Raw genomic sequence first — 21,635 nt, forward strand, 5'->3', positions numbered from 1 at the left:
TTTGTGACATTTCGTTATGTTAAAAGTGCAATTAAAAAAAGTTGCTGTTGTTATTTATCTTCAGTGTAATTTTTTCCAATCTTTCAGTGCAATTAATTGATCCTCATGTGCTCAAATCCTGCTGTTTTCCTCCAATTAGTTTTCTCTGTTTGAAGAGTATTTGGGGCTTGGATTAATGTTTAAATCATTATTTGTTTGTTTGTCTGACTGAAGCAGCCTCCCTGAAAAGGACTCTGGGGAGTTCCCAGTTTGAGACTTATATATTAGGGGGGTGGATACAGAAAGGCAAAGTTATTTGACCTCATGAAGGTGTGGAAGTGACCTCCATCATATTATCCTCCTTTGAATACAGGGTCTCTTTGTTTTATTTATTCATCCATGGGATGTGGACATTGCTGGCTGGGCCAGCATGTATTGTCCATCCTTAATTGTCCTTGAGAAGGTGGTGATGAGCCATATTCTTCAACCGCTACAGTCCATGTGGTGTAGTTACACCCAAAGTGCAGTTAGGGAGGAAGTTCCAGGATTTTGACCTAGCAACAATGAAGGAACAGCCGATATAGTTCCAAGTCAGGATGGTGTGTGACATGGGGGGAAATGTGCAGTTGGTGGTGCTCACATGCATCTGCTACCCTTGTCCTTAAGGTGGTTGAGGTTGTGGGTTTGGAAGGTGCTGTTGAAGGACCTTTGGTAAGTTGCTGCGGCGCTCCTTGTCACAGTGTGTTGATGGTGGAGGAGGTAGATGTTTAAGATGGTGAATTGGGTGTCAATCAAGTGGGCTACTTTGTCCTGGATGGTGTCAAGCTTCTTGAGTGCTGTGGGAGCTGCAATCATCCAGGCAAGTGCGGAATATTCCATCACAATCCTGACTTGCACCTTGTATATGGTGGGCAGAACTTGGAAAGTCAGGAAGTGAGATACTCATTGTAGAATTCCCAGCCTCTGATCTGCTTTTGTAGCCACAATATTTATATGGTTGATTCAGTTCAGTGTGTGGTCAATGGTAACCCCTAGGATGTTAAAAGTGGTATATGGTATTCTGATATTATATGGAAGAAAAAGTGACACTGATGAAGATTGAGGAAAATCAAATCTAATCATTATACAATTTTATTCAGGCAATTAAAAAACAATTCTACTATACAAGCAGCATGTAATCCCCAAAATATATTTCCATTATTGGTTAGGACAGATGAAAAGATGATTGTAAAAAATGTTCTCCATTTTACACAAGTGGTTATTGATTAACAATACTGTTGACAGCCACAGTTTCTCACTAATTTTCTGCAAAGTTGTTTTTCATTGCCAAATTATATAGCATGTCAATGTGTTGTATACTCTGCAGCGACAAGACTTTATGGAATATTAATAAGCATCAAATTATTTTTGCATGTAATAGAGAAGGCATTAGGACAAATGCTAGCCACCAAAATGTCTTGCAGCCTTCTTCATGAGTGCTAACAGGTATTTTAAGTAGCAGTTAGACCCTTAATAAGCCTCTGGGTGGCTGTTCCTAGTGCAGGTTTATAAGAACATAAGAAAATAAGAAATGGAGCAGGAGTAGGCCATTCGACCCCTTGAGCCTGCTCCACCATTCAATAAGATCATGGTTGATATGATTGTGGCCTCAACTCCACTTTCCTGCCTGTCCCCATTACCTTTGACATCCTTGTAGTTCAAAAATCTATCTAACTCAGCCTTGAACATATTCAATGACCCAGCCTCTGCTGCTCTCTGAGTAGATAGTTCCAAAGAATAATGATCTTCCAAGAGAAGAAATTCCTTCTTATCTGTGTCTTAAATGGGAGACCACCTTATTTTAAAACAGTGCCTCCTACCAGGGGAAACAACCTCTCAGCATCCACCCTGTCAAGCCCTCTCATAATTTTATATGTTTCAATAAGATCACATCTCATTCTTCTAAACTCCAATGGGTATCGGCCCAAGCTGCTCAATCTTTCCCTGTAAGACGATTCCTTTATCCCAGATTTCAACCTAGTGAACCTTCTCTGAGCTGCTTCCAATGCAAGTATATCCCTTCTGAAATGAGACCAAAACTGTATGCAATATTCCAGATGTGGTCTTGTCAATGCCCTGTGCAGTTGTAACAAGACCTCTTTACTTTTATACTCCATGCATTGCCAATATTCCATTTGCCTTCCTAATCACTTCAACTCTCTTGCCAAGATGGCGTCTTGCCTTAAACACAGGCTGAATAGGCATAGCAGCTTAAGACCCCATCTTGGCCATCTGCCACCTCAGAGATTGTTTGGTTCCTTAAGTATTTGAAGAAAATCAAACCTTTAATGACCAAGTATCAGTCCCGGTTAAGGTTCAGAATCACCCTCTCTTTTTCGGAAACCCTGCGCTCTCCAGCTAATCCTACGTTATATTGTATCTGACCTGGGATTACTTAATTCTGTCAGTGGATAACAGCAAAAAAAAAAGGTCTCCTTCGCAGTACTGTCATTCTTCAGTTTAATGAGCTAACATGAACATGCAAACAAAAGAAACCAATTATTTTTGTTGAGCTTGATGTGTTGCAGCTATAAAGCTCCTACTAGACAACATGGGCTTCTTCTGAGTCACAATACAACAATGCACAGCTCAAAGTCATGTTCAATGATCCAGAGAAAGTCATTTCATTAATTGCTGTCCCAGGGCAGGGAAATTCAATTTCTGTGTAATCTAATTCAATTTACTTCTGCACAGTGCAGCCTATATGCTGTGGTAATTATCAAGGGGCAGTGAAAGGAAAACAGACTTTTTCAATTGCATGAGAAAGCTTTTGGGTTCCTGGAACCTGTTATCCGAATCTGCATTTAACTCTTGGTGAATGGTGACAGAAAGGAGGGCGGTGATTATTCGACAAAGGCAAAAAAAACACCATTTCTGTCCCATCTGATTTCTCCAATAATCTCCCTCAGGCTTCATTGATAAATGTTTGTTTCATCCAAAGTTACAAGATCAACAACCTCTGGCTCTTAAGGAAAGCTGCCACATTTACAAATCTAGGAGCTGCCAAAATTGTACATACTGCTGTAGAAATCATATACAACCTTCCCATTTGTCTGTGAACTCCACATTTGATGTAACTGGAGGCTTTCTGGATCGATATTCCTACACTGCCTAAATGACTGATAGTTCAGGTAGCCACAACAGATGTTTCATTCCTGGATTTTTCATCGAAAAAGAACACCAGCATTTTGTACTCATATGGCTTTTAGGGTTCTCAACAATGAATTGAAAGACGTAAAGAAAAAAAAAACTAGATTGATTATACTCAAAAATAATTTTACACACGGCAGCAGCTGCAAACTTACAAACTCCATCTGGCATATTGACTCCAATTTCAGTCTGGACCTAACCAGGCACCTATTTGAAATATTGATAAAGCATGTAATAGTTTGAGCAGATTGGGGGTCATTTTCTCTTTTGATGACAGTGCAAAACGGGTGTTGTCCCGTTATGCAACTCTCCCAATTCTTCTTTCAGCAATGACCCCAGTCTCAATCCCTGAGGTGCTCCAGGCAGCACTTACATCATAGAACAGGGATGTAAAACAAGCGAAGTCACATTTGTCAACTGCTACAACATGGCCGATATATACAGGTTCTGCTAATTATTGAGAATATCAAGTGACCACTGCATTACCGCTTGATTTACAACACTGTCCATGGCCAATTTCATCCACAATGTCCTTAACTGGTATCCTTCAGCCTTGGAAAGAAAGCTGTTCAACCTCGCTAGTGCACCAAGTCCTCATCAGAGAGTTGCTCTACAATGACGATGCTGCATGAACATTCCATACTGAGGAACGCTTTCAGCATCAAATGGACAGACTCTCCCATGCCTGTAAAGTGTTTGGTTTGACCCTCAGCATCAGGAAGACAAATGTCAATGTCCAGAATGTTGACGTACTGGCATCTATCAGCATTGACAACGTGATGCAGGAGATTGTGAATAGCTTCACATACCTAGACTCCACAATCACCAGCAATCTGTCACTTGGTGCTGAAATCAACACACGCGTCGCAAAAGCTGCAGTTGTTATGTCCCAGCTGAGTAAGAGAGTGTGGAGCAAGGGCAGCCTGACTGAGAACACTAACTGCGAGTCTACCAAGCCTGTGTGCTCAGCACACTCCTCTCCTGTGGTGAGACCTGGACAACATACACTAGGCAGGAGAAAAGACTGAAGATTTTCCATCTTCACTGTCTCAGACGGATCCTCAGTATCTCCTGGAAGGACAAGGTCACCAACTCACACAAGGTTCTGGAGTGTGCTAACTCCATCAGCATATACTCATTGATAAGCCATTGACGTCAGCACTGGCTTGGCTACATTCATTGAATGGATGACGGCCATATACCCAAAGACCTTCTCCACGGGGTACTGGCCATTAGGTCACAACCGCCTGGGTGTCCATACCTTCTCTACAAGGACACCTGCAAGTGAGATATGAGGATGGTGCACACTGAGACTGAGACCTGGCAGTTGGTGGCTGCAGCTGGACACTGACTATTTGAAAGGTCATTGGAAGAGGCAAGCAGAAACGGAAAGCTCAGCTGGTCAAGAAGAGGGCTCAGAGAAAACAGAGGCCAGCGAATCATGCACCTTCTCAGTCCACCGTCTTCCTCTGCAGCGAATGCGCTAGAGACTGCCATGACAGAGTGGGGGTCCTGAGCCACATCAGGCGACGGCTAACACAGAGCTTACCACTACAGTGCAGACCATCGTCTTGAGATGGAAGGCTGCCAAAGGACAAGAAAAAAGCATAGCAGTTATGCTACTGGACGAGTAATCCTGGATTAATGATCCAGAACCACGAGTTCAAACCTCACCACAACAGCTAGGGAATTTAAATTCAGCTAATTAAATAAATAAAACTGGAATAAAAAGCTAGGATTAGTAATGGTGAAGTTCCTGGATTGTGGTAAAAACCCACCTGGTTCAATTTTGGGAAGGAAATCCGCTGTCTTAACCTGGTCTGACCGATATGTGGCTCCAGACCCACAGCAATATGGTTGACTCTTAGTGTCCCTTGAAATGGCCTAGCAAGGCACTCAGTTATATCAAAACCGCTACATGACCATCACCATACGGACTGCAGCGGTTCAAGAAATCGGCTCACCATCACCTTCTCAAGAGGGCAATAAATATTGGCCTTGCCAGTGATGCCCACATGTGGCGAATGAATATAAAAAATAAACTAACAATCTTCTCGGAAATGTTAAGCTCCAGACACGTAAATTTGACAGCTTAATCCAAAACTTTGCACTGCTGACCAGAAGTTGTTGCCTGCAAAGAGAACGAACTTTATTATGACTTATATAAATGACTTGGATGAAGGGACAGAAGGTTTGGCTATTAAATTTGCTTATGATACAAAGATAGGTAGGAAAGCAAGTTGTGAAGTGAACATAAGGACACTACAAAGGGGGCATAGATAGGTTAAGCGAGTGGACAAAGATCTGACAATGGCGTATAATGTAGGAAAATGTAAAATTGTCCATTTTGGCGGGAAGAATAAAAAAGAAGCATATTATCTAAATGGTGAGAGATTGCAGAGGGATCTGAGATGCAGGGGGATCTGGGTGTCTTAGTGCATTTACCATAGAAGGCTAATATGCAGGTGCAGAAAGTAATTAGGAAAGCTAATAGAATATTATCAGTTATTGCATGGGGAATTGAATATAAAAGTGGTGAGGTTATGCTTCAGTTGTACAGAAAACCAGTGAGACCACACTTGGAGTACTGTGCACAGTATTGGTCTCCTTACTTAAGGAAGGATGTAAACGCATTAGGAACAGTTCAGAGGAAGTTTACTGGACTAATACCAGGAACGGGCGGGTTGTCTTGAGAGAAAAGGTTGGACAGGTGGGCTTGTATCCGCTGGAGTTTAGAAGAGTAAGATTGATCCTGAGGGGTCTTGACAGGGTGGATGTGGAGAGGATGTTTCCTCTTGTGGGAGAATCTAGAACTAGGGGTCACTGTTTAAAAATAAGGAGTCGCTCATTTATGACAGAGATGAGGTGAATTTTTTTCTCTCAGAGGGTTAAGAGTCTTTGGATCTCTCTTCCTCAAAAGTCAGTGCAAGCAGAGTCTTTGAATATTTTTAAGGCAGAGCTAGATAGATTCTTGATAAACAAAGGGGTGAAAGATTATTGGGGTAGGCGGGGGAGGTACAGTCAGATCAGCCATGATTTTATTGAATGGCAGAACAGGCTCCAAGGGCTGAGTGGCCTACTCCTGCTCCTAATTCGTATGTTTGTACCGTAGGTAACAGTTATGTTATCTGAGTTATGGACATGGGCTTAAAATGCAGTAGTTCAAACCATTCAGAACGAACCTCCTCTTAATTAATCCTTGAATAGTTGCAGATGGTATTTTTTCAAACTATTATTTTTAGTAAAAGCAACAGCATAGTTATCAAAATTCATGGCATTTCTGATTATAATCTCCTCATCTTTACGAGATCCTTGGCCAGTCTTTTCTCCTTTAACAGAAAGAAAATACACACAGATCAGTCGCTGTTGCCATGGCTCCGATCGCAAGTGGTAGTTGATTGCTTGCCATTCATCATTGTGACAGGATGCACAGTGTAGTATCATAGATTCAAACAGCGTACATGTATCACCATCTCTTAAAGTGACAAGGGGGTGTATCTGAAGGCAGGGTAAGGGGTGGGGGGGCACAAAAAATAAAGTGGGTGGTCAGCCACCTCATACTCAGGCTCGTACACAAGTGCAGGAAGCAATTAGGAAAGCTAATAGAATGTTATCATTTATTGCGAGGGGAATTGAATACAAAAGTAGGGAGGTTATGCTTCAGTTGTACAGGGCACTAGTGAGACCATGTTTGGAGTACTGTGTACAATATTGACTTATTTAAGGAAGGATGTAGGTGCATTGGAAGCAGTTCATAGAAGGTTTACCAGACCAATACCTGGAATGGGTGGGTTGCCTTATGAGGAAAGGTTGGACAGGTTAGGCTTGTATCCGCTGGAGTTTAGAAGAGTAAGAGGCGTCTTGATTGAAACATATAAGATCCTGAGGGGTTTTGACAGGGTGGATGTGGAGAGAATGTTTCCTCTTGTGGGGGAATCTAGAACTAGGGGTCACTGTTTAAAAACAAGGGGTCGCCCATTTAACACAGAGATGAGGGCCGTGAGTCTTTGGAACTCTCTTCCTGAAAAGACGGTGGAAACAGAGTCTTTGAATATTTTTTATGGCAGAGGTGGTTAGATTCTAGGTAAGCAAAGGGGCAATAGGTTTTTGGGGGTAGGTGGGATGCAGATCTCAGGTTACTATCAGATCAGCCATGATCTTATTAAATGGTGAACCAAGCTCGAGGGGCTGAATGGCCTCTCCTGCTCCTTGTTTGTATGTAGTCGTACGCACGTATGGTCAAAGACGCCACTGTCTTCCTGCCCACCCCTGATCTGTTGCTCATGTTACAGGGGGTGGGTAAAGTGTCAGGCAGCCCGCCTGCCCTTAGGCCTATTGAGGCCCTTAACTAGCCAGTTAAGGACCTCATTCCACCATTGCTATAATACATGTGTCTGGGGAAGGCAGGAAGAAGGTGACCAATCCTTCAGGTTTTACTGCATGGGCTAAAGACGGGCAGGAAGGGGGAGATACCTTCCCTCCTAAGATGGTTCCCCCCCCAACATTTGCGCATTCCACTGCTCTCTGGGGAAGAGAATTCCAAAGTCTAACGACCTCTGAGTTAAAAAATTCCTCCTTATCTCCGTCTTAAATGGGAGACTGATTATTTTTAAATCATGTCCCTGATGTAACTGTCCAGTTCTGAAGCTTACGAGCCTCTTGATTAGCAAGAATGACTAGTTGGGGCAGAGCTGGGGGGTGGAGGGGTTGAGGGGGAAGGAGGGTGGGTGGGGAGGAGGAGGTGTCGGGAAGCAGGTACCTAGTGGAGTTGCCTTCAGATGGCTCCCACTTTTGCTGTCAGCAGAACTGTATTTGGACAGCATGGTTTTTTTAATATTCTTTCACAGGATGTGGGCTTCGCTGGCCAGGCCAACATTTATTGCCCATCTGTAGTTGCCCCTGAGAAGGTGGGGGTGAGCTGCCTTCTTGAACCGCTGCAGTCCATGTGGTGTGGGTACACCCACAGTGCTGTTAGGGAGGGAGTTCCAGGATTTTGACCCAGCGACAGTGAAGGAACAGCGATATATTTCCAAGTCAGGATGGTGAATGACTTGGAAGGGAACTTCCAGGTGGTGGTGTCCCCATCTATCTGCTGCCCATACAGTTCAATATTGCAGGTTCAAGCTCTGCTATTATGGGCAGGATTTTGCCCTTGGCGGTGCCGCTCAGTGGGGGCAGGCGGGGGTGGTTGGGCAGCTGATCGCCGCCCGCGAACGGCTCCACTCTGCGATTTCACGCGGGTGGGCCAATTAAGGCCCACCCTGTGTGGATCGCGAGGGGCAGTGCTGAGCGCTACCTGTGCGGGCGGAGAGTGCAGGGAGAGCTGGGCCTAGTGCACAGTTTGTGCATGTGCGCAAAAGAGTGCTTCAATCTCCCTGAGGCACGGAGCCACCTGAGGGAGATTAAACGCTTTTTAAAAAAATTAATAAAGGCAGTAAAAATTTAATATAACATGTCCCCTCATGTGATGAGATGGAACATGTTTTTAATTCCAAATTAAAGTTTTTAGTTAATGGGCAGAATTTTCCCCCCATTGCGGGGGGAGGTTCACGAGTGGGTGCCTGGAGGTGCGCCTCCGATTGGCACCCCCAATTAAGGCCCACCCAGCGTGATGTCTGCCAGGAAGCGCTATGCACTCCCTGTGCGGGCAAGGGGGGGATTCCCTCAGCCGAGAGTGCGCTCTTTCGCGTAAGCGTGCGATAGACCGCACTCATCTCCTTGAGGCTAAGTGCAGCCTCAGGGAGATCGGCTCCACATTAAAAAAATGTTAAAAATAGAAAAAAAAATTTCCCTGACATGTCCCCTCATGTGATACTGTCACATGGGTTGGGACATGTCCATCACTTTTAGTTACATTTTATTAAAAATTTTAAAACCGCCCGTGGATGAGGTTTCATGCTTTTTCTAATGCTCGCTAGGGCTCCTGGCTGACCCACCAACCTTATGGTTGGACGGGCAGGTCCACTAATTACTTTAATGACTCTGTCAATGGCCTCAATAGGCCACTGACAGGTCGTCGGGTGCACAGCTGATTCAGTTGAGCCCCCGCCGACCTGAAAATTGAAATGAGGCGGGGTGATGTCGGGAGTTCCGCCCGACGTCACTTTACACATCGGCGAGCGGGCCCCGCCCCCCCAGCTCGCCATCCGGGAAATCCAGGCCAATGTTTACTTACTTCAGGAAACCTCATCCCGCTCGTGGGTGTGGTTTCCTAAAATGTGTCAAGGCTGCTTGGCCTTTTTGCCATAAGGTTGGGCGGGCAGCGTAAATTTGAATTTAATTAGCTAGTGAACGGCCTCAACTGGCTCTTTTATATTGCGCGCATGCGCGATGACATCAGGGCACATGCCTGACATCATGGCGCATCGTTTTACACTCAGGTGTGTGCCCTATGTTCCCAACCCAGTTGGAACACCAAACTGGAGGAGGAGCCGCTGAGAGAAGATTAGGTCGTTCTGCAAGGGGGCAAATATTACTGTGCTGTAAATAGAGTCAGAGGAGGTGCAATGGGAGGGGGGTTTAGTGAAGACATTAACCCCAGTATGGGCTGGTTGGACTGAGGGGCCTGTTTTCACACTGTATATCCTGTACAATTCCATGTGTTACCTTGTAATACTTTGCAAAAATCGCCTTGGGGCATTCGCCGCCCAGTGGTTTATTCAAACTGGGATTAAAATGCGAGGGATAGTGAATGGTGTCACATGACAGGAAGGCAGGGTCTGTTCATGCCCTGTCACTCGCCAGCAGTTGTGAACCACAAACAAATCCTCACACTGAGGATCACCCAACAATTAATTTAATAAAAAACCCTTTCAACTGGGACAGGGAAATTAAAGGAAGAAATAAAAATCCGGGGGACCACACAAATTTGTTTTTCACAGAAGAGAGAGAAGAGCACTTTCATTAATGGAGAGGTAGATGAAAGTCGACAAGGTAATCTTGATTTATGAAAACTAATTCAGACTGTTTAAAATTGAACAGTTAAAGTGACAGCTCACTCAACCATGCTTTAGGAGAACATATATATTCAACTTCTTAAGGGGATGGCCTCACAGGAATGAGAACGGTTAGAATCAAGTCAAGGAATGTAATTATTTAGTTTTGTCAAACTGTCTTACACTGATACCAAGGCCTTTTCTAATTTTAACACCGAACTGTCTACGTTTCCTGTTTTCTATTCTACTGTCCTCCCAATTTTCCCTCTAGATTGACTCTTCAGCATAGGGTGTGCTGCACTGTCAGAGGCACTGTCTGTCAGATGAAACATTAAACCGAGACTCCATCTGCCCTCTCAGGTGGATGCAAAAGATCCCACAGCACTCTGGTTTCAGAATAAAAGGGGAAAAAAATAGCAGAAATAAGGGGGATAATAATAGGTGACTTTAATTATCCAAAGATAGACCAATGTAAACATAAGCTGATGTGTCCAGGATTGCTTGTAGGATTGATGCAGTATGAATTCACCATGGGCAGTACAAGGTGGACAGTAGCACATCAGCTGTCAGTATTCATACTCCACATGATTCTCTTTTCCAAAGAAGTCAATTTGGCCAAGATGAGTTTATATCCCAATGTGTTCTAAGTCTTCTAATGAAGGACACAATGATGTATCTAGTTCTAGGAATTAAGACCAAGCTGATATGGTGGAGGCTGAGAAACACTTAGAAAATAGTGGCTACAATTAAATGGGGTCCAATATAAAACTGGAAATAGGAACGATCGGTCAGAGATAAAGGTACTTGGTTGAAAAATAAAATTTTAATGATCTTTAAAAAAGAAGCAAGCCCATGTAAATTTGAAAGAAAAAGACTGGCACATAAGACAATGGATAAACAGTAGGGAATTTTCAAACAAGGATTCAGGCATTAGCTAGACACATTACCAGAAGACATACAAAAGGAGCTGTGGCAAAAGCTGAAATCTCTCAGCTAATTAAAGAGAATGAGACCATAATAAAAAATCGCCTGATAAATCTAGGGCCAAGAATTAAAAAAAACATCAAGTGCAGTATCTTTCACCTGGATTATAGAACCAAACGTCAAACTCCGGATGACTCAGTCAGAATGGAGCCATCGTGGTGTTTAATAGCCAAAGGAGGAATTAAAGAAAATTGTAAGAAAAACACAGAGAGAGAAGGAAAAAGAGAGAAACACAGCGAGAAAAACAGAGAGTCACTGAGAAACATCGAGAGAGAGAGAGAGAAGAGAGAAAAACAGAGAGAGATACAGAGAGAGAAACACAGAGAGAAACACAGAGAGAGAGAGAGATAGAGTCACTGAGAAACATTGAGAGAGAGAGAGGGGGGGAAAAACAGAGACACAGAAAGAGAAACACAGAGAGAGAGAGAAAGAAACAGAGAGGGAGAGACAGAGAGAGTGAAAGAGAGGGGGAGAGGAAAAGAAAAAGAAACGAGAAGAGACTAGGGCAAAGGGGAGACAGAAGCATTGTAGATAGTTGAAAATAGAATTAAAAAGTTAAGAGCAAGTAGAGATTCCAAGAGATTAGAGTGTGTGCACCACAAAGCATCATACAAACTGGGAGAAAAAAGGCACTTGGATTTATTCTTTATTCCTGGGGTAGGTAAATACACTGTAGCTTGTTTTTCCAGGAAATTGCAATAATCATTGATAATAATCTAAAATACAGAAAATGCTGGAAATACTCAGCAGAACTGGCAGCAACTGTGGAGTTGCATCTTCGTTAATGGATTATGTCATTTAATTGTTGTAAATATGCTCTTAAAATATAACTAACCCAATCATAACTCTTTAATAATAAGTTTATTAATATCCTTATTATTACTAATAATAATATAAACACTACTAATAACAGAAACTATTGCACTCTGAAACTACGGACACTAGTTATTGAATCCAAGTCTTTGATTTGGCTGTCTCTGATGGATCAGCTTGGCCATACCCCTCTGATGAGAAGTTAAACCAGCTCCAGGCTGCTAAATTTCTCTGATGTTAACTGGCTTTACTCTCTGATACCATCTTTTGTAAATTGGAAGCTTTACAAGGGCAATTGGACAGACTGTGGTGTCAGGCCACATTAAGTGTCAAATTCAAAATGTCACCACCACAGGGATTCAAGGCATGTGTCCTTTCTTTTGTTGTGCTGTGTCTTCTGTGTTTACTTTTTTCTCGGGTAGTTGTCAAGGTGGGAGCACTGCAGGGTCGAGAGCGTTTTCACTATTTGTATCAAGTCACAGCATTGAATGTTTACAGACAAGTAAATTATAGCATCTTCGGCAACTGAACTCTTTACCCCAGAGAAGGTCTTTGCTGAAACTCACAAGAATTTCTCCTTTAATTCCATAGCAGCGCTACATTCTTACCAAACACTTACACTCAGGAAATAAATGCTGATATTTATAAGATCACTCGAGGTTTGTCTATAAAAGGAGAAGCATTTTCACCACACCTCTGCAGTCTTCAGTTCTATTATCTTTAGAGTCTGGATGCCTATTCAGCCCCCTCACGCACAATTTTCTCTCTCCCTCTCCTGAAAGCACTGACGTATTCCAGGGTACAAACCGCACAGCTACTGCATGCAACAATCTGCTTCAGGGACAAGTGGCCATTCCTCATTGCACAAACTCATAGGTAAGTGGCCATTTCACCATGGGAGTCATCACAGTGTCACACTGACCCTGCCTTTGACTGACATCCACAAGTGCACCCTTCCCAGCAGAAGCAGATTCAATAGCAACCACGTAAAGGGAATTGGATAAATACTTGAAAAGATTTTTAAAAATGACAAGGCTGTGGGGAAAGAGCAGGAAAGTAGGGTTAATTAGAGGAGATCTTCAAGGAACTGGCGCCGATGTGATGGGCTGAGCAGACTCCTTCTGCCCAAGTCACTCTATGGTTCTATGAAGGCACATGGAGCAGGGACCTGGGCTGATTTTTTTGGTCTATAACTAGGGTCACTGAGGCCAACTGAGTTCAGCCAAGATGGAAACAGTCAAAATGCTAAACCTCTCCTTTTCCCCCCTTTTCAGGTGTTGAAAGCTCTGCTTTTTTTTATTTTGCAGTTTTTAAAATGTTCAGGCCCCTATGGTTAGCCTGGTTGAGATCATCTAACCTCGCAGGGTGTGGGGAGTGAGCATGGGGCCTTCCAGGTTTTATGCAGCTCCTTTATGCATTGAGTTCTCGAGTGAATCCAAGCAGACATATCTGTCTGAAAAGAAAATGTCAATCCCTGCCTTTGTAATGCTGCTGCCAATGTTATATTTCTGAAGCTGGATACTGAATTGGCAACTTTCTTTATCACAGAATCATAGAATGAGACAGCATAGAGGTGGCCATTCAGCCCATTGTGCTTGTACCAGCTCTTTGATAGAGCTATCCAATTAATCCCGCTCTCCTGCCCTTTCCCCTTAGCCCTGCAATTTTTTTCCATTTCAAGTATTTGCCCAGCTCTCTTTTAAAAGTTATTATTGAATCTGCTTTCACTGCTTTCACTGTCTAACCACAATGCTATAGTACCCTATATTTTATCTCAGAATTATACAAGATATTGAGGGGACTTGACAGGGTGAATGCTGAAAGGGTGTTTCCTCTATGGAAGAGTCTAGAGCTAGGGGGTCATAGTTTAAAAATAAGGGCTCTCCCATTGAAGATGGAGATGAGGAGAAATGTTTTCTCTCAGGGTCATTAGTCTGTGGAATTCTCTTCCCCAGAGAGCAGTGGAGGCAGAGTCATTGAATATGTTTAAGGCTGAGTTGGATAGACTCTTGGATAGCCTAGTTCTGTTGAAGGGTCATGAGGACTCGAAACGTCAACTCTTTTCTTCTCCACCGATGCTGCCAGACCTGCTGAGTTTTTCCAGGTAATTCTGTTTTTGTTTTGGATAGACTCTTGACTGACAAGGGAGTCAAAGGGTATGGGGGGTAGACAAGAAATTAGAAGCCATACTCAGATCAGCCATGATCTTATCAAATTGGAATAGTCCATCTGATGGGAAGGGTAAGCTGAGAGGAAGGGTGAGAGAAGATAGTTAAGGGTGGAATTATATAAAGTATTAATTGGTGCAACTAAGGTGGAACCAGAATATTACCTTATTAGGTCATGAAGGGTCATGAGGACTCAAAACATCAACTCTTTTCATCTCTGCCGATGCTGCCATACCTGCTGAGATTTTCCAGGTAATTCTGTTTTTGTTTTGGATTTCCAGCATCCGCAGTTTTTTGTTTTTATCTCTTTCCTTACTAGTACGGTTCCCATTAATTGATGCTGTCCTCATCACACCAATACTGGCTTCAATAGGACAATATTGTCCACAACTATCCACTTGGCCAATACTGTCCCCACCAAACTAATACTGTTCATCCCACTAACCAATGTGGTCCCCATCACATCAATGATGTCCACAAGTTCCTTCTGCAATATCTTTGCTCAGCTGATTGGATGTCTAAGACAACAACAGTAATGGAAACAGCATCTTTGTCCAGAGTCCATAAAATGCAATTGTGTGAAATGCTTTGAGTCACTCTGCCATTATGATGAGCTGTTTATAAATATGCAAATATTTCCTTTTCCTTTTATCTTTCCTCACCAACAATAGTCCCAACTTCCACCGTTCCCTTCCCTAACACCAAATAATAAGACTGGCAATAAGAAATACAAACAGGAAGTAATTGAAATATGCAATAGATGAGTTGCCAACTGTAAGGAGAGGAGGAAATAAATTTCTTGGATGCCTTCATTTCATCAGAATGGCCACTTTAAAAACTGTTGTGTTTTAGAATGCTATAAAAGCACCGACCACTCATAAGGGATTGGGCAAACACGTTGTGAGTTCATTTATTAATTCTAGACAAATGGACAGAAAGCTTGAAGGTAAAGAGCTGCAAAACTGTGTGAAAGCAAAAGTAAAACTAAAACTGGATCGTATGAGGTGACCTGAGAGTGACTGCCTTTGACATCGAGGCAGCATTTGACTGAGTGTGGCATCAAGGAGCCCTAGCAAAACTGGAGTCAATGGGAATCAGGGGGAAAACTCTCTGCTGGTTGGAGTCATTCCTAACACAAAGGAAGATGGTTGTTTTTGTTGGAGGTCAATCATCTCAGTTCCAGGACATCACTGCAGGAGGTCCTCAGGGTAGTGTCCTAGGCCCAACCATCTTCAGCTGCTTCATCAATGACCTTCCTTCCATCATAAGGTCAGAAGTGGGGATGTTCGCTGATGATTGCACAATGTTCAGCACCATTCACGACTCCTCAGATACTGAAACAGTCCTTGTCCAAATGCAGCAAGACCTGGACAATATCCAGGCTTGGGCTGACAAGTAACATTCGTGCCACACAAGTGCCAGACAATAACCATCTCCAACAAGAGAGAATCTAACCATCGCCCCATGACATTCAATGGCATTACCATCACTGAATTCCCCACTATCAACATCCTGGGGTTACCATTGACCAGAAACTGAACTGGACTAGCCATATAAATACTGTGGCTACAAAAGCAGGTCAGAGGCTAGGAATCCTATGATGAGTAACTCACCTCCTGACTCCCCAAAACCTGTCCACCATCTTACAAGGCACAAGTCAGGAGTGTGATGGAATACTCCCCACTTGCCTGGATGAGTGCAGCTCCCACAACACTCAAGAAGTTTGACACCATCCAGAACAAAGCAGACTGCTTGATTGGAACCACATCCACAAATATTCAGTCCCTCCACCACTGACAAACAGTGGCAACAGTGTGTACCATCTATGAGATGCACTGCAGAAGCTCATCAAGGCTCCTTAGGCAGCACCTTCCAAAACCAAAACCACTACCATCTAGAAGGTCAAAGGCAGCAGACACATGGGAACACCACCACCTGGAAGTTCCCCTCCAAGCCACTCACCATCCTGACTTGGAAATATATCGCTGTTCCTTCACTGTTGCTGGGTCAAAATCCTGAAACTCCCTCCCTAACAGCACTGTGGATGTACCTATACCACAGGGACTGCAGCGGTTCAAGAAGGCAACTCACCACCACCTTCTCAAGGGCAATTAGGGATGGGCAATAAATGCTGGCCTAGCCAGTGACGGGTATATACCATGAACGAATAAAAAAAAATACACTTCCTTTCTAGTGATGTCATGCTCCTATGGCTTAAAGGCATATTACAATAAAAACTATTATCATATCTCTTTGTATTGCTAGCACAATTGGTATCAAAAATGTGTCCAGCATCATAGCTTTGACCTTTGAATAATTTGCAAGGCACTGAAAACCTCTGTGTTTCAAATGAAAATACTTAAAAGCTGAGAAATAACTGGGCACAATTGAGCAAGTAAACTTTGCTCATTTGCCTGTGCGCCGTGTGGCATCACACTGCACTTCAGCAGATAATAATTGGGTCACAATTAACTCAAGACCTTGGCAAGGAAAAGGCTCAATGCAAGGGACAGAAATGCAGCAGGAATGTAAAGTGTCTGCAAAATGACAGATGCCACAAATTTATCAGTTGAGATCTTCCTATTAACATCCACCCTCAGTAGCGATATTACTGCTGAGGCAGTTGAAAAATATTCATTAACATGTCTCTAATGTAATCATCCATAGTTAATATGAAACTGCATATTACAGCTTCTGATTGGAAAATCCCATTAGACTCTACACAGGGAACAAATCGGGACATTATTTACAAATTGCCTTGGATGAAAATGATAGGATTTTTTTTCTTTCCCTCCCCTTTTGGAGTTTTGCTCAGGCACTGTGGGTGGGATTTTCCAGCCCCGACACCGGTGGCCATCTTTGCAGGCGGGGCGGGAAGACTTGGAGAGCTGTTAAAAAGTCAATGGCTCTCCAAATGTTCCCTTTCCCACCCGCGACGATGCTCCGCCAGTGCCGGGGCTGTACAGGCCCCACCTTTGCCAACGCAAAATGGCCGTCTGCGCACGCATGTCAGTCCGTGCAGACGTCACTCTGCTGCGTCCAGCCTGCCAGGAAGCTTTTTTTTCCAAATCGAAGGCCATGCCGAAAGTGAAAACAGCAAAGGCTGAGAAAGTGGCTGCAGAAAGGAAAGAAATTGAAACAGCCCCAGCAAATTGCAGAGATCTGAACCCAAAGGCTCTTCTCAGAGCCGCCACGTCTTTTAGAAAAGAGCTGACCCCTGACCTAGCGCTGGGAGCGGAATCCCTTTCCCGGCAGATTTCAGACAGACCGTATTTGAGATTCGCAATGAACAAATCCTGCTTGATTTCCTTGCTTAAACCATACAGTGTACAGACTGGATGTGTGTTAGATTATGATTTGAATGTGGATACAATTGATAGCAGAAGTAGGAACCTCATTCATATTGTTGGATGCCACTATCATGACAAATCATAAATATTCTATCTCAGCTGTCAGACAGTGATGGCTGTCAAACTACGGAGCACTTGAAATGCAGGACATTGGCAGCACACGCAGTCTTGTTCAAATTGTACTGACTGAAGATTTGGTTGTGCAAGGATTAATTTCACTTGCCCAAAAGTTGCAAACAGAAAGGTTTATACATGATGTCATAACCAGGGTTTTGCATCGGCTTCCCAACTCCCTTTGGATATATCCCTAGAAGTTTCATCACATGACTTGCCTGTTTCCAAATGCTTCATCCCTGCACTCCCACTACCAGTTGTCCAACATCTCCATGGTGTAAGGACTCCTTCTTACTTGATTCGACCATTCTCGGCTATCAGCAAACAACTTGAAGATTTTTCACGGACAGCAAATCAAGAAGTAGCAAGCAGGTTTTACCATTTATTTCTATGATTTTAGAGAGCTTGAAATAAAGATTGAAATATATACTTGGGGTTAGGTGGAAGCTCAAATACCATGAGCCAACTTAAAAAAAATTAAAAATCTACGTAACGTTTTTATCATGGAATGGAGGAAGTTGATAGTCCACAAGGAGAGCATTAGTTTTTCAGGGCCAGGGAGGCTGTTCAGCAGTAATTAAGACTTAGTAGGATGTTGAAAGCCTAGTTATACCTCATTCAACAGGGTATAACCTTTACCAGGTTGTTACGATGAGAATAATAGCATAACAGTGGAATTTAACATCAATTCAGTGATTTCTAATTGATTTCCTTCTGCACAAACTACAACAGCGTACCCTGTGGACGAGAGGGAATCACTGCCAGGACCATTTTGATTTCTATATTTAACTGCACACGTAGCAGATACCAGACGTTGATATCAGTTTCACAGTGCAACGACAGTGAGCTCTACCAGTATCGCTGTCAGTCCAGCCACAAAATCTGGGCCAATAAATAAACATGTTTAAAGACAACAAAAGCACCATAAAATGTTAGTGTCTCTGTGGTTCTTCTTATGGCCTGAATCTTTCATTCGGTGTGTGGGGACGGGTCCTGCATGCTGACGCGTAAAATGAAGTGCTGTCGGTCATGTGTCCCAATGTCATCGTGCGTCATTCCGATCTTCAGTTCAGCGGGCATGCACCGGAGTTGGCTGCGTGCCCGCCGAACTGTCAAAGGCCTGTTAAGGCCATTAATCAACTAACTGAGGCACTTGTCAGGACTGCCCGTCCAGCCTTAAGGTTGGTGGAGGGGGAGCAGGCGAAAAGCCCAGGCGGCCTTCGCATTTTTCATGGAACCTCATCCACGGGCGAGTTGATTTAATAAAATGTTTCACGTAAATTCATAAACATGTGCCAGCCCATGTGGCAATGTCTGAATAATTTTATGTTTTTATCGCTCGCATTTTTATGGCTTTTCTTCATCTCCCTGACGCAGCTCCGTGCCTCAGGAAGATTTCGGCGCTCTTTCGCGCGCATGCCGACATTTCGCGCCGACTCTCCCCCCCCCACCCACCGCCCGCACAGGTGGCGCTGAGCGCTTACGGGTGCGCGTCACAGAGGGCGGGCCTTATTTGACCCGCCCACGTAAAATGGCGGCGCGCAGCCGAACGTGGGCGGCGATCGGCTGCGCTCCCCCCCAGCCCGCTTGATGGGGGGAAAATTCTCCCCTGTGAGTTGTGTGCAGCAGTGTCCTGGAGATTAATGACTAATTCCTAGAGACCCGTCAACAATCCGGGAGGTTCATCCACCTCAGTCTTGCAACGAATAAAACAGGCAACATATGCACTATTTGGTGTCACTTGCCCCTGCGATCTGCTTGAGATTGTTCTTGTCTATTCTTGGGAATGTAAGTCTTACTGGCAAGGCTAGCATTTGTTGCCCATCCCTAATTACCCTTCAGCAGGTGGCAGTGAGCCATCCACAACTGAGGGGCTTCCAAGGGCATTTCAGTCGGCAACTCAGAGTCAACCACATTGCTGTGACTCTGGAGTCACACAGGGAAGGATGGCAGATTTCCTTCCTTTACGGACAATAATGAATCAGATGAGTTTTTACAACAATCCACTAGTTTCACAATCATTATTGATGAGATTAGTATTTTATTCTACATTTAACTTTAATTCCTTTAGCTGCTGTGGTGGGATTTGAATTCAAGTCACCTGAATGTTAGGACAGACCTCTGGATTAGTATTCCAGTAACATTACCACTATGTTACTGTCCCCTGCTACCCTGGCTGTAGAATTCTAAGTATTGCCCAGCATAATATCAATGGTATGGTCTTTCAAATTAATAGTATATTCTATTGGGAGACATGAGATACCCCAAGGAGTTCATCATGATCAATATGGCACCACTGCCCTTCTCATTCAATCACATGACATGGTGATAAAGTTTCAGGACGCCATCTTGGATATTTATAGGGACGGTACTTGAAAATGTCCTGACATTTCATTTTTGTTTGTCTTTCTGATTTGAGGTTCCTTCAGCATCATTTCAAACATCTCCACCAAATAGATGAGCATTCATTAAGCCCCCCCACCGCCCCGCCCGCTGCACCAGCCTGTATCCAGCTGCAGTGAACTGAATGACACTGGCCTGGTTTTGATTCTTCCTCCCTACTTATGAGATAAATGACTCAGCTGTCCAGCAGGTGAGGGGACAGTGGTGTTTGCCAATGCCAATGCATGTTACACCTTTTCATATTGCAGTGAGTTGGTCCACTGACTTCATTCCAGCATAGTACAGTGGTGCAAGTCACTTCAGCATATAATCAATGTGCAGCTTTTGCATCATTCTGCATCATGCTTGGGATAAATAATGATACCAATCTGCTGCAATTACATGGCTACTCTACCCTGCCATCGACTCTATGATCACTGACTGCAGTCCCTTTCCCAACTAATAGACCCTGTGCCCTATAGTGTCATAGCTGGCATCACCAGGCAATGAGATTGTTTTCCATTCCGCATCCCCCTCCCCACCATGTGCTCTTTACCCCTTTCGTCCCAATACATCTCCATCTTTTTTCTCCCTTCTGACTTGTGGTGGGATACAGTTCCAAGCCTCCCCACCGCCCCCCTCCCCAGTTGAACATTTCTCTTGCACGAGCCCTGACAGGGAGTTGACCTTTGACTGGTTCACATGGGAAACCACCCGTAAATACTCCAGCACAAATCAATGGGCAGCAATCAGAATGGAAGCCCGGGCTGATTTTCCCATTCCTAGCTCGGGGTGTTGAGAAGCCAAGAACCTCAGCTGGCACTTGGCTCAGTGGGAAGCAAGGGGCAGATTCTTACCACCCCCAAAATATTTCTGCCATTGAGACCAAAATCTGATGGTATCTGCTGGCTGTATGGCATTGCGATCATATTGATGGTGGCTAATTAAGAAGCCTGTTGTAATATGCCTTTAAGGGGTAGCAGCATGCCTCCATTAGAAGGGAAGTGTGTCACATGAGCCAGTCTCAGTTTCACTTTGGACTGTAAGCAGAACACAGCATACACAGCTCTGCTGCTGATCTCTTCAAGCTTTCTACCTTTTTATAAATGTTCTCAGGTGCCTGGTCGCAGTAAATTAAACCACAACATGTTTACACAATCCCATGAGCAATTGGTGCTTTTATATCATTATAAAAACATGACAAGGCAGCCTCCGCACTTGCCGTCCAAATGAGGAAGGTGTACAAGGTCCGGATGCGGATGCCCAATCAGAGGTCCTGAAGCTGTGGACCGCCGGCAGCCCCACTGCAAGAGTTGGGTGCAGCGAAAGCATTTAAGGGGCAGTGAAGGCTCCTCAAAATGGAGGTGCTCTCTGAAGACTTCTAAAAATGAATAATGGCCACAGCTGTGTGGCCATCATTGATAATGAGGAGCAGGGGGTGGGGGGCCGTTTCCCTCCAAAGGATTACCTGTGGCCATGGCTGTGAGTCTCAGATCCCTCCAGCTCTGGAAATGAAGGGGGTTTAGAAGAGGTGTTGATGTCACTTGGCCTGACACCAGGAGATCACCTCCAGGCACCTGCCTCCGCGAGGGGGCTGTCCGACAATGCAGGGAACCCAGTGCTGGCAGCATTTCACCCCCAATTAGTCCTTAAGGTCACTATCATTGGCTGCCCACTGCTGCTGGGTGGGTAGCTGCTGCTGTGGTGAACTCACCTCCCAC

At 44.1% G+C, this 21,635-nt stretch overlaps 1 protein-coding gene across 1 annotated transcript in view; it reads right to left on the reverse strand.

The window, feature by feature from the left end:
- The window catches only part of LOC121285705 (seizure 6-like protein), a 247,482-nt gene that overhangs the window by 218,859 nt on the left and 6,988 nt on the right, over positions 1-21,635 (reverse strand). The window lies entirely within an intron of this gene.

Source organism: Carcharodon carcharias, chromosome 13 (assembly GCF_017639515.1).
Source record: "Carcharodon carcharias isolate sCarCar2 chromosome 13, sCarCar2.pri, whole genome shotgun sequence".
NCBI classification, from domain to species: Eukaryota; Metazoa; Chordata; class Chondrichthyes; order Lamniformes; family Lamnidae; genus Carcharodon; species Carcharodon carcharias.